Consider the following 12,401-nt stretch of genomic DNA (forward strand, 5'->3'; position numbering starts at 1 on the left):
ATTCATATCTTGATCACTAATTCCAAAAAGTAAATGCCTCAGACTCTTATCTCACTCTCTGCTTTCTCAGTTTATGAAGGTGATCCTTGGATCTGTTCAAGCTCATCTCATAGAACACACTGTCAGCTTGTAGGTAGTCTCTTCCTGTAGTATCATTTCAAAGTAGTTGAATCAGTTGCAGACACAAGGGACCACAGATTATGGAACCTGGAGCAACAAACAATCTGCTGGAGGAACTCAGTGGGTCGAGCAGCATCTGTGGGGGGAAAAGAACTGTCAATGTTTCTGGTTGAAACCCTGCATCAGGACTCATGATGCAAGGTTTTGACCCAAAACAATTCCTTTCCCCCCACAGATGCTGCTCCTCTGAGTTCCTCCAGCAGATTGTTTGTTGCCTGCTGAATCAGATCTCCTCTAAGTCTAGATTTCCAGTGAATATAAATTCAAGGCTTCAACTCTACCTTCATTGTTCAATGATCCTGAAAGTTATTCTTCTCACCCCTTCTCTGCACCTGCACAATCCTTTCTGAATTAGGGCAAAGGTGAAAAGCCTTACCAAAGGTTTTATGTAACCTCTTTATTGTGTTCTGATTTCTCTTCTAAATACTCTGGATTATGTAGCCATGTATTGTGTTGACTGCAGTTTATGAGAATATAGTAGTGGAAAATCACTACAATGATTCCTTCTGCTAGTTACATTTCACCTGGATCCATTCCTGCAAAGAGCTATGTTCATACTCTGTATTGGTATTGGTTTATTATTGTCACTTGTACTGAGGTACATGAAAAACTTGTCTTGCATACCGATCGTACAGGTCAATTCATTACACAGTGCAGTTACATTGAGTTAGTACAGAGTTCATTGATGTAGTACAGGTAAAAACAATAACAGTACAGAGTAAAGTGTCACAGCTACAGAGAAAGTGCAGTGCAATAAGGTCACAACAAGGTAGATCGTGAGGTCAGAGTCCATCTCATCGTATAAGGGAACTGTTCAATTGTCTTATCACAGTGGGGTAGAAGTTGTTCTTAAATCTGGTGGTATGTGCCCTCAGGCTCCTGTATCTTCTACCTGATGGAAGAGGAGAGAAGAAAGAATGTCCCAGGTGGGTGGGGTCTTTGATTATGCTGGCTGCTTCGCCAAGGCAGCGAGAGGTAAACACCAAGGAGGGGAGGCTGGTGTCCGTGACGCGCTGGGCTGTGTCCACAACTCTCTGCAGTTTCTTGCGGTCCTGGGCAGAGCAGTTGCCGTACTAAGCTGAGATGCATCCAGATAGGATGCTTTCTATGGTGCATTGATAAAAGTTGGTGAGTGTCAAAGGGGACAAACCGAATTTCTTTACCCTCCTGAGGAAGTAGAGGCGCTGATGAGCTTTCTTGGCCGTGGCATCTACGTGATTTGACCAGGACAGGCTGTTGGTGATGTTCACTCCCAGGAACTTGAAGCTCTTGACCCTCTCGACCTCAGCACCATTGCTGTAGACAGGTGCATGTACACCGCCCCCTTTCCTGAAGTCAATGACCAGCTCTTTTGTTGACATTGAGGGAAAAGTTGTTGTCATGACACCATTCCACTAATCTCTCTATCTCCTTCTTGTACTCTGACTCATCGCTGTTTGAGATACAGCCTACAACAGTGGTATCATCTGCAAACTTGTAGATGGAGTTAGAACAGAATCTGGCCACACAGTCATGACTGTATAGGGAGTAGAGTTAGAGGGCTGAGGACTCAGCCTTGTGGGGCACCAGTGTTGAGAATAATCGTGCTGGATGTGTTGCTGCCTATCCTCACTGATTGTGGTCTGTTGGTTAGAGGGAGTAGAGTTAGAGGGCTGAGGACTCAGCCTTGTGGGGCACCAGTGTTGAGAATAATCGTGCTGGATGTGTTGCTGCCTATCCTCACTGATTGTGGTCTGTTGGTTAGAAAGTCAAGGATCCAATTACAGAGGGAGGTGTTGAGTCCTAGGTCTCGAAGTTTGGTGACAAGTTTGCTTGGGATTATTGTATTGAAGGCAGAGCTGTAGTCAATAAACTATAGTCTAACATGGGTGTCTTTACTGTCCAGATGCTCCAGAGCTCAGTGTAGGGCCAGGGAGATGGCGTCCGCTGTAGACCTGTTTCAGCGATAGGCGAATTGCAGTGGGTTGAGATTGTCTGGTAGGCTGAAGTTGATGCGAGCCATGACCAACCTCTCAAAGCACTTTGTGATGGTGGATGTCAGAGCCACTGGTTGGTAGTCATTGAGGCATGTTACCTTGCTTTTCTTCGGTACCGGGATGATAGTGGTCTTCTTAAAACAGGTGGGAACCTGAGATTGAAGCAGGGAGAGGTTAAATATGTCTGCAAATACTTCTGCCAGCTGATCAGCACAAGATCTGAGCACACGGCCAGGGATACCATCTGGGCCAGATGCTTTCCTCATGTTCACTCTCCGGAAGACCGATCTTATGGTGACCGTAGGTTCAGTTGCATTGGAGGCTGTCAGGGTGGGTGGTGACAATCCATTTCCCTTCTGTTCAAAACACGCATAGAATGCATTAAGTTCGTCACGAAGGGATGCGCTGCTGTTATTTTTTAAAATTTATTTACAGCATGGTAACAGGCCCTTCCGGCCCAACAAGTCCACACCGCCCATTTTTTTTAAACCCAAATTAACCTACCTGTACGTCTTTGGAATGTGGGAGGAAACCGGAGCACCCGGAGGAAGCCCACGCAGACACGGGAGAACGTACAAGCTCCTTACAGACAGCGACGGGAATTGAACCCCGATCGCTGGCACTGTAATAGTGTCGCACTAACCGCTATGCTACCGTGTTAACTATGCAGCCCGACTTTGTCTTGTAGCCTGTTATGGCATGTAAGCCCTGCCATAACTGACGGCTGTTCTGGGCCTCTATTTTGAGTTGGTATTGCCTCTTGGCATCCCTGATAGCTTTCCGAAGGTCATATCTCGATTTCTTGTACAGATCAGGATCACCAGATTTGTGTGCAGCAGTCCTCGACTTCCGTAGGGAGTGGATCTCCCGGTTCATCCATGGTTTCCAGTTTGGGAATACCCGTATTGTCCTCTTTGGTACACAGTCCTCTACACGCTTGCTGATAAAGTCTGTGATGGTAGTGGCATACTCATCTAGGCTGCAGCTGAGTCTTTGAACATGGACCAGTCCACTGTTTCAAAGCAGTCACATAGGAGCTCATTTGCTTCCTCAGACTAGCACTTCACGACTCTCTGTACCGGATCCTCCCATTTGGTTTAATGCATCGCTATCTACACTGAAAATCATTTGCCGAATTTGGACCTAGTTCCCTGTATTCTCCCAGTCCATTCAAATCTATGGAGTGTTATGGACTCAGTGAAAGTCCCTTTAAGATAGAGAGTGTGTGTGTATGTGTGTGTGGGGCGTGCTTACGTCAATAGAAGATAAAGGACATAATGACGTTGTTGAAGAAGTCAGAAGAAGAAGAAGAGAGAGAGAGAAAGGAGAGAGACACCAGCCTGCTTGTTTTCTCTATCGATGGATGAGAAACAGTAACTGTGTTTGCCACTGAAATCCATGTATGGAAGTTGGAAGTAATCCGGTGGAGTTCACTTTGTTGCTGACCTGTAGAAGGAAACAGGTATTTGTGTGTGGACGACCACGATTCGGATGCTTTTCGGGGTGAGGAAGTCACTACCGAGTAAACACTGAAGTGTCGTTTGGGTTCCATCGTGGAACATTTGGATTTCGTATTTACTCTCTCTATGTTTCTCTACGTCTACGTCTTATCTTCAGACAACGGTGGTTGTTGAAGAAGCCCTTGCTCATGTTTCACCTTATCGCTTGCGGAACTGAACTTTAAGAACCATTCCGGAACTGGGAGTTTTGGACTTTGTCACACACACACACGACGAGTTTAGTTTTGGGGTTAACGTTCGAGGTTTAACATTCTTGAATTCTAACATACTAACATTTTTACTTTTATTTTACGTATTATCATAAGTAGTGATTAATAAAATAGTTTTTAACACTGAATCATGCTCAGTGTGTTTCTTTTGTTGCTGGTTTGTGACAGGAGACACAAGAGATTCTGCAGATGCTGAATCTGGAGCAACACACACAAAGTGCTGGAGGAACTCAGCAGGTCAGGCAGCATCTGTGGAGGGAAACGTTGACTGTTTATTTCCCTCCATAGATGCTGCCTGACCTGCTGAGTTCCTACAGCACTTTGTGGGTGTTGCTCCATTATAATCTACCCTCTTATAGACTCCTGACTGTACCACTCGATTTGTTGTCGTCTGTGGATTTAATTACTGCACTCAATGCTCTCTGTCCAACAATGAATATAATGAAAGAATGGATTTATCATCAACAGTTTTGGGGGTGGGGGGAGTGGGGTGAGGGGTTGTGTGTGGATATCATAAGGTCAAACATGAGATTTGTCTGATTACACAAAACTGAAGTGAAACCTGGGATTTGTTTGGAACCTGAAGATAGAAGAACTCACAGGTCAAACCTGGGGGCTGCATGTGGACAAGAAAAGATTTCATGGAATGAAACCACTCGGCACATGTTCAGTGAGTTATTAAAACTGGGAATCATATATTTCAAAATGGTTGTGGAGAAAGATGAGGATGGACCAGGGATAATGGTCTTAAACTGGGGAAAGGCAAATTTCATTCAAATATGACAGGACCTGGCAAATATAGACTGGGAGCATGTACTTGCAGGAAAGTCTACATCTGCACAGTGGGAAGCATTCAAAGGAGAAATAGTGAGAGTTCAGGGCCAACATGTTCCTGTAAGAGTGAAAGTCGAGGCTAACAAGTACAGGGAACCCTGGATGTTGAGGGATATCGAGGGTTGGATAAAAAGAAAAAAACGAAGGTCAGAGGCCAAGGGATCCAGGGAAGCTTGGCTGTGTGGATTAGGAATTGGTTTGCCTGTAGAAAGCAGAGGGTTGTGGTGGAAGGAGTGCCCTCGGATTGGAGGGCAGTGACTATGGTGTCCCGCAGGGATCGGTTCTGGGACCTCTACTTTTTGTGATGTTTATAGATGACTTAGATGAGGGGGTGGAATGCTGGGTTAGTAAGTTTGTGGACAACACTAAGATAGGCGGTGTTGTGGATAGTGTGGAGGGCTGTTGGAACCTACAGAGGGATATTGATAGGATGCAGAGCTGGGCTGACAAGTGGCAGATGAAGTTCAATCCGGAGAAGTGTGAGGTGGTACACTTTGGAAGGACAAACTCCAGGGCAGAGTACAAGGTAAATGGCAAGGTACTTGGCAGTGTGGAGGAGCAGAGGGATCTGGGGGTTCATATTCACAGTTCACTGAAAGTTGCCTCACAGGTGGATAGAGCAGTTAAGGCGGCCTATGGGATGTTAGCTTTCATAAATCGTGGGATTGAGTTTAAGAGCCGCGAGGTGATGATGCAGCTTTACAAAACTCTAGTTAGACCACACTTAGAGTACTGTGTTCAGTTCTGGTCGCCGCATTATAGGAAGGATGTGGAGGCGTTGAAGAAGGTGCAGAGGAGATTTACCAGGATGCTGCCTGGATTAGAGCGTATGGAATATGAGCACAGGCTTAAGGTGCTAGGACTTTATTCACGGGAAAGGAGGAGGATGAGAGGAGACATGATAGAGGTATATAAAGTATTGAGAGGAATAGATAGAGTAGACAGCCAGCACCTCCTTTCCAGGGCACCAAGGCTCAAGACGAGAGGGCATGGCTTTAAGGTTATGGGTGGGAGGTTCAGGGGAGATGTCAGGGGGAGGTTTTTCACCCAGAGAGTGGTTGGTGCATGGAATGCACTGCCTGGGGTGGTGGTGGAGGCAGATACATTGGACAGGTTCAAGAGTTCGTTGGATAGGCACATGGAGGAATGTGAGATAAAGGGATATGCGGGAGGAAAGGGTTAGATAGTGAAAGGGTTAGATAGTGTGAGGGTGGTTTGATGGACGGCACAACATGGTGGGCCGAAGGGCCTGTTTTGTGCTGTATGGTTCTATGGTTCTATGGTTCTATGGTAGGTACAGAGAACTAATGACAGAGTGGGCTATGTAAAAGTGTAGGTGATGCTTAAAAGGATACTAGGAAGGCAAAGAGGAGTTATAAAATATCACTGGCAGACAGGATTAAGGTAAATTGGAAGGTGTTTTATAAAGACATTAAGGACAAAAGAATAATCGGGGAAAGCCTAGGGTCAATTAGGGACAGCGGGGGAAATTTGTCTGTGGAACCAGAAGGTACAGGTGAGGTCCTAAATGGATGCTTTTCATCAATATTCACAAAGGAAACAGACTTTTCCATTAAGACCTTTTCTACTGATGAGGCGTGTATAGTAGAAGGGCAGTAGCACTGGAAAAACCTGTTCATTTATTTTACACTTATATAAAATCCTATGTTACTGTATATTTGAAGAATTGAAAGCAAATAATGTAAATATCTATAATGATCAAAATAATCCATGAGGTTCAAACATATTCCAAATAGGATTAAAATTCCATTTTTATAGAAAATGGGAAAATGCATGTTTTCCCCTGTAGTTAACGGGCTTGTCACAAATTACTCTAATTCTCAGCTTTGAAACTTGTGAATACTGGTAATTTATTAATTACAGCAGAATAAGCAGCCTCCCAAGTTTCAGTAAATGTGTCTATGCCTATGGCTGTATTACATATGGATTCAAATCTGAGCAAGAGCAACTCAGCCAGAGCAATTAGTACTGTATGAAGGGCAAAATATAATTTTAAATGAGTGTCAGAGGAAGAAATTTCTTCTATTGGCTTTATAACATGGTAGTTTCTGTCAATCCTACCTAGTCTTAATGCCTGATTAAGATCTGCAGATTTAAACTGAAAAATCAACAGCTGCCAATTTGCTACACAGGCAAGTTAAAAATGGTTGGCACTTGATCTCAGCTGTGAATCATTCACAATATACTCGGGAGAGTTGCCTTCAACACTAATTAGTGATCACTAGAGCTTAAACTGTAAATGAGTTACATGTGTCACTACAGGATCAAAATCATTTAGACAAGGGTACAATATAATTGAATATACTCACCAAGGTGAAAAGATAAAATGAAAAAAGAACTTCTGTATACAATGAGAAACCAGTGGCTTGTTATTTCATTTAATCTTGGAAATTCAGACACCAAAGAAACGATCCCAATCATTAACTAGTTAATATTGATAAGATAAGATACCTCTATTAGTCACATGTACATTGAAACACACAGTGAAATGCATCTTTTTGCATAATGTGCTGGGGGCAGCCCGCAAGTGTCGCCACGCTTCTGGCGCCAGCATAGCATGCCCACAACTTCCTAACCTGTACATCTTTGGAATGTGGGAGGAAACCGGAGCACCCAGAGGAAACCCACACAGACACAGGGAGAACGTACAAACTCCTTACAGACAGTGGCCGGATTTGAACCCGGGTCGCTGGAGCTGTAAAGCGTTACGCTAACCACTACACAACTGTGCCTGCCCTATAGTATAATATTTAATTTATATTGGAGCAAAATACTGCAGATGCTGGGGAAAAACAGAGAATACAGGGAGTACTTAGGAGGTGAAGCCCAGAGAGAGGAACACAGAGAAACTAGCTAGAATTGTTTTGCTTGTGTGTAGATGGTGCTACATTTTGAAGGTGGAAGGTGAACTCACATCTGTGGAATTTAATCAGCCCAATTAAAGAATAGTAACAAGTGTAGGCTGTTATGTTCTTTGTTCATCCATGTGCTTGTCATTGTCTTTAATGAGTTGCAATTAACAAGGCAATATTCTAATTAAAAAATAAATGACAGGTTTCTCCAGAGCTACCCCACTTCTGCTTATATACAATTCATCAATGGAATTGAGATCCTATTCTGTAAAATGTACAGCAACTGTAATATCAAATCTGGTATATTTTGTTACTGCAAACCTACATACTGTTAACAGTTTTCTAATCTAGCCCTGTGGCTATGAAATTAGAGGTTTACAAATTTTGATGATGTCTGTCTCTTTCAATCTACATGTTCATGCCCCTAGATGAGGCATAAAAACTGTAGTCAAATCCTTTGGACATTTCAAATGTCTATTATTGAACAGTCTAACGGACGGGTATTACTTCCCTGAGTGAGTTTCCCATTCTTTCAAATGTGACTCAACAAGATGTGATTCAGGGTGGGCAGAGCTCAATGGACAGAGCGAAAGGATAACTATGCTGGTATGATGCCATGTGCCCGTGATGCTGCCGCAAGTAAGGTTTTCATTGCACCTGTGCATACATGTACTTGTGCACATGACAATATACTTGACTTTGACTTTGAACTAAACAAGGATTGCACAACAGTAATGGGACGCAGGGTAGAGCAGGGTGACTGGTAGACCTCGAAACATGAAGAGGTGCAGAGCAATGAGCCAATGTACCAGGTAGGGTGAAGCGAGAGAACTACTTTGAAGGCAGTGCAAAGTGAGAGTGAACTATGAGGAGACAGAGGCAGCAGGATGATCTGGAGTGGATCTGGCAGGCTAGAGCTCAAGCGGACCTGAAAGGGAGAAGGCAGGCTGAGGTTCAAGCGGACCTGAAAGGGTGAAAGCCTAGCAGTCCTTGGAGGGTGAACCAGGAGCAGGGATGGACAGAGCAAAGGGGCAACTAACCAAGGAATGCGCAGCAGTAATGGTCTGCAAGGTGAAACAGGGAGAGCAGGGTGACTTGAGGTGGACCGGGTAATGTGAAGAGGGTACGGACACAACAGGGTGAAGCAGAAAACGATATGGGTAAATGGGATTAGTTCCATTGTAGATAGGATCAAGGGAAGCATAGACATGATGGGCCGAAAGGCCTGTTTCTGTGCTGTTTGATGCTATAACTCTGCAAGATAGTCATTTTAAACTGCAACAATGGCTGAAATTCAGAAATATTCTTGGCAGGAGGGTTCTTGGGGTGCTTTAAAGACAATGTATGTAAGTGCAGGTGTTTCCTTTAGAGAAAGCTTCAGTGAATATCAGTTTAAAAAATGGAGCTGTAATCGATCACTTTAATATGTTAGTTAATTTCACGCAATGAACTATGTTTTAATGTGGTGTTGTTAATGATATTATGGTGGTTCATGTCCTATGTACACATCTGTTTCTTTATTTTTATCATCACTTTCATGATCTGTGTGTTGCCCATCTCTAAGTGCCCTTGAGCAGCTGGGGTGAGTTACCTTCCCGAACTGCTTTAGTCCTTCTGGTCAGGGTGCTCCCGAGAACGCTCTTGGCCATGGAGTTCCAGGATTTAGATCCAGTGACGATGAAGGATTGGCAATATATTTCCACGCCAGGGTGGTGCACCACTTGGAGGGAACCTGTAGGTGTGCATGAATTTGAGTATGTACAAGTGTAACTATTTGTGTGTGTGAGCACAACTGTGTGCCTTTTACCCTTGAATGCATGTTAGCTTAGCATTCATTCTTATTACTGAACTGAAATAGAGCTTAAGGAACACACAAATGCGATATTTTCACTTGTACGTAGATCAGTAATCAGAGGGCACAGATCCAAGTAAATCTGAAGAAGGCATCATTGAGAAAACAAGGATAATTACCTAATGAAAGCGGTTATGATCAAAAGTGCAACATGTGAAAAAATATTGGAATCAGATTCAAGACAAGATCTGATGCTACGTGGAAAGCCCTTGGACTCACTGGATAGTATTTTTAAAGAGCTGGCACAGATGAGTTGAATGGGCTCCTTCTATGCTGTATGGTATTGTTTTTCAAAAATATCCCAAGCTTTCATAAATTGTAAAGATGATTTGTTTTCAATATAGTACAATGAATTGGCACAGGGCATAATAGGGGTCTTTAATTGTACTAATACTTACAACTATTTGAATTTTTTGCACTCTACTAAGATGTTTGGTAGAGCTTGTGAAAAGGCTGGTAGCCATTTAGGACAATTTGCCACAAATTGATGATGGGTCAATTGAATTCATCAAGTCAGCACAATGACAAACCACTGTCACTGTTATTTTAATACTGGAAATTTTGACACTGAAGAAATAATTCTGTCCATTGAATGGCCAACATTGTTTTGTTACTGCTGTATGTATAGTGCAATGTTATGAAGAAGAAAGGTGAACCCAAAGCTGCAAAATCAGATTCTCTGGCACTATTTCCATTCCATTATATGATTCATCAGAGGCAAGTTTCTAACATAATTGGCACAGCAACAATATACCAAACCTAAAATACCTTTACTCTGAATGTATATATTTAATGTTGACTTAACAAAGCAACTTGGTAACTTAGTCATGCGTCGATTGAAGTAATTCAGAGTAATGATGGTCTGATTTAAGTTAATCCAGAACGTTAATGTTTAGGTCCATGGTTGGGAGTGTTGGGAGGGAGGTATTCAGTCTTTCGACATCTCATAAGTTCATTACTAAATTTATTACTGGAAGGCAGATATTATCATACCAAGAGAGTCTCCCATTACTTAAGTCAGCTAGGCACTTGAAGCTACAGATGTTTATAATTTTAAATCCAAGATTAAGGATTATGTGGCAGGTAAATGGTCACAGATTGGTCACAATCTAATTGAATGGCAAAACATTCTCAAGGGGCTCCAATGTTCCTAAAAGGTTAATGCAATAATACAACAAATGGTGTTCCCACAAGTAGTGATACACAGACACGTCTTTCACATCACAGTCTTCATTCTCATTTGCTTCTCTCCCTAATTACACATCACTTCTGACTAATAACACATTCTGCTCCCAAGTTGCCTTTATAGCTGAATATCTGGAGGATTGCTTTCCCATCTGCGATCCTTTGTCTCTCTGCCAGTTGTGGGGAATCGCACCATCTGTTAGCTGCACATTGGGCCACACATGAAGTAAACTGCAGCCTGGAAACTGTTCCACATCAAGAAAGGCATGTTAAAACAGCCCTGTCGCAGCATCTGTGCCACTTTTGTGTGTGGCAAGGTGTTTGTGGTGGAACAGAACTGTGCAGTTGAACTTGAATAAAGATCTTTTCTCCTCTGCAAGTGAAGGAAGTCAGCCCAGCCACAGTTCATGGGGAATGGTTATTGAGAGAACCAGGGTCAGGTAGGACCTGGGATCTTTTGGGGGACGTGGCTAGGTAGTTAGGAACAACGGCAGATTGGGTCTCTGGGGAATGGGTAGCATGAGGGTAGGGAGTACCCCATGGTTAGGGGTGTTGGATATGTAATGGGATGGTGTTGGGGGATGTCAGACACATTATTGTGCTGAAGAACCTGAGGAATGTCAGACTAGAGTGGTTGAACTGCTGGATATAATGCAGAGCTCATAATGACATCAACAGAGAGGAGTGGAATGGGAATGAATGTGAAGGTAAATATTTAGATCAGATTCTTCCAGCAAAATGACCCCTCAGAACTCACTGCAGTGGAGTAGACAATGTTGGTCCCATTTACCTATCACCCAACTAGGCCCTGAATCTTCATTAAGGCCATTGCTTTGGTGTGAGATGCTCACATTGTGCATCTCAAAAGTTCAGAAGAATGTTGTACAGTCAGTAGCTGTATTGTGGCCTGTGTGACTTCACTGCATGTGTGCTGTGTGTCCCACACACAGGACATCTGGGCCAAATCTACAGATGTATGCAGTTGTCACACAAAGAAGCAGATTGCATGTAATTTTTGGTATAATTAAGTTGCAAATGTGTAAAACATTACACATTATGTGACAGAATTTCTTACTCCGCATCTTAATTGTTAACTTTTGAAGTAAATACTCCCTTAAAACTAAAAATAGCAATTGACAGATTTAAGTGAATTCTAATCAAAAAGTCACAACCTTAACAGTAAGGGAAGTGCAATGGTTAAAGGCACAATGGATCAAATGTGTCTCCTCCTGACATTATTCTTCCATGTTTTCTCCTATGCATTTTTCATGTAAGGTTAGGAACCTATAAAAGGTTGGGAAAAATCATTGAAATTTGCTTTTTCCCTTCCTGTTTTTGGTAAATTGTATTGAAATAGAAGCCTGTAATGATTTAATACCTTTGATAAAACTTCTGCAAAGTGTAATGTTAAAGATGCACATTTCTAACTTTGCCAAACAAATTGCAAAATCCATCGAAGTTTTACTTATCTGGAACTAGTCAGCAGAAAAAGCTTAAAAAGTTAGTGGATGATTTCCCTGTTCCCCACTGCCCCCTTCTCCCAGCTCCTTCAAAACTCTACCACTGGAAACTGAGAAGCCTTCTCTGGTTTTTCTGTTTATTTTATGAGCGATTTACAAAAGCTGCTAAAGGCTGGAAGCATCAGTGCTTCAATCATTAACAAATATTTATGTAGTGAGCAGGCTTTCTTCTGCCTCAGATGTGTGATATTAAAATGTCAGTGTTCACTTGAATTCACCACACAAGTTGCCCACAATGAACTGATTTACTGT

Source organism: Pristis pectinata, chromosome 17, assembly GCF_009764475.1.
Source record: "Pristis pectinata isolate sPriPec2 chromosome 17, sPriPec2.1.pri, whole genome shotgun sequence".
Taxonomy (NCBI): domain Eukaryota; kingdom Metazoa; phylum Chordata; class Chondrichthyes; order Rhinopristiformes; family Pristidae; genus Pristis; species Pristis pectinata.